Here is a 1,782-nt window from a genome sequence, read left to right on the forward strand (position 1 = left end):
AATAGCAGCAGACTCAGGGGATATTTACAGGAGAAATACCAGTACCTTCAATCCCCATCACCAGTATGTGTGTTGTGTGTTGTGTGTGTGTGACGCCGTGATCCACCTCTGACTGTTTTACTGGGTGTTTTACTGGGTGAGAGAGTTAGCAGCTAGGCAATAGAGAGTATTAGAATAAGGGCTCGATTCAATCCGTATCGCCGAAGTTCAGCGCTATAGCGCGATTTAAATTGAAAGGTAATTTCTGATTGAGCTGACACATGCAGTGTTTAGCGTGAATGTAGTCTCCGCTGACACAGGGAACTTGGCTCTTATATTTCTATCCCGCTGTAGCCAGATCTTCAGCACAACAGGTTGAATGGAGCCCTAAAACACAGGGCTCAGAAGCCTCTCATTACAGCTCTGTGCTGAACAAGCCCCAAGGAATGTCAGCCATTTCATTTCCCTACACATTTTACAGGCCGTGTCTGAACAAACACATACTAATAATCACACTCTGACAGTGTAGCAGTGTGCCTTAGAGTAATTGACAGTGTGTGTGTGAGAGTGCGTGTGAATACCAACACAAATTCATTCAAGTATGATTCTGTGTGTATATGTGTGCATATGTGTGTGTATATGTGTGCATATGTGTGTGTATATATGTGTGGTGTGTGTGTGTGTGTGTGTGTGTGTGTCTCTCTGTGTAATAGCTCTCCAGACAGCTGCTCTGCTCTGGTACAGTCAGACAGTGGGAGGCAGCCTGCAGCGTGTACAGGAGCTCACAGAGGTACACACAACACAGCTGCTCCTATTCCTCCAGGCCTCCATCTCTCCCCCTCTCTCCAGCTCCTCCCTTCCACCTCTCACTCTCTTCTCTAGCGCTAACGGACTAGCTGACTCAGACACCCAGGGGGCCTTCATCGCTCTTCAACCTGTTTAAGGTGAGCCCTGTGTGGGATGCCCCGGTCATGGCCTGCCTTTACCCTGGATGTATATGTGTTGCATGTGTAACGGAGTTTACGGAGCGTACCGTAAACTCACTCCACAGCTAGCTTGAAATGTCGCCGAGCTATACAAGCTATACAATTGGTACCTTTTGAGAAGCTCAAATGGTTGAAACGTTGTCATGGAGGGCGGTCACGTGTGTTGTGAAGCAGAGGATCAGTTGTTGGAGCCCAGTATGAGGCAGTCGGACAGTGGGGGAAGCTCAGTTGTCAGCAGCAATCTGACCTGTTAAACATGCCTACAGCTTAATGCTATGGAATCCACTTTTCTTCTCAAAGGGGAGTGCTTGTTGGCTTGCTTGTCAATACATGTCAGTGATGAAGGTCTGGTACCCGGAGTGCATGTCTTTACAGGCTTGAACATCACTAACACACAGGCTGCTTTCATGTCTAATTGATCTTCAAAGGGCACCGCATCAGCTTGGCTGGATGCACAGATGAACCGTCACTACTACCCATACACAAACACACACCACTACTGACACGTATACACACCAACACAAACACACACCACTACTGACACATATACACACCAACACAAACACACACCACTACTGACACGTATACACACCAACACACACCACTACTGACACGTATACACACCAACACAAACACACACCACTACTGACACGTATACACACCAACACAAACACACACCACTACTGACACGTATACACCCCAACACAAGCACACACCACTACTGACACGTATACACACCAACACAAACACACACCACTACTGACACGTATACACACCACTACTGACACGTAAACACACCAACAGAAAACACACACCA

This window comes from Salvelinus alpinus, chromosome 4, assembly GCF_045679555.1.
Source record: "Salvelinus alpinus chromosome 4, SLU_Salpinus.1, whole genome shotgun sequence".
Lineage (NCBI taxonomy): Eukaryota > Metazoa > Chordata > Actinopteri > Salmoniformes > Salmonidae > Salvelinus > Salvelinus alpinus.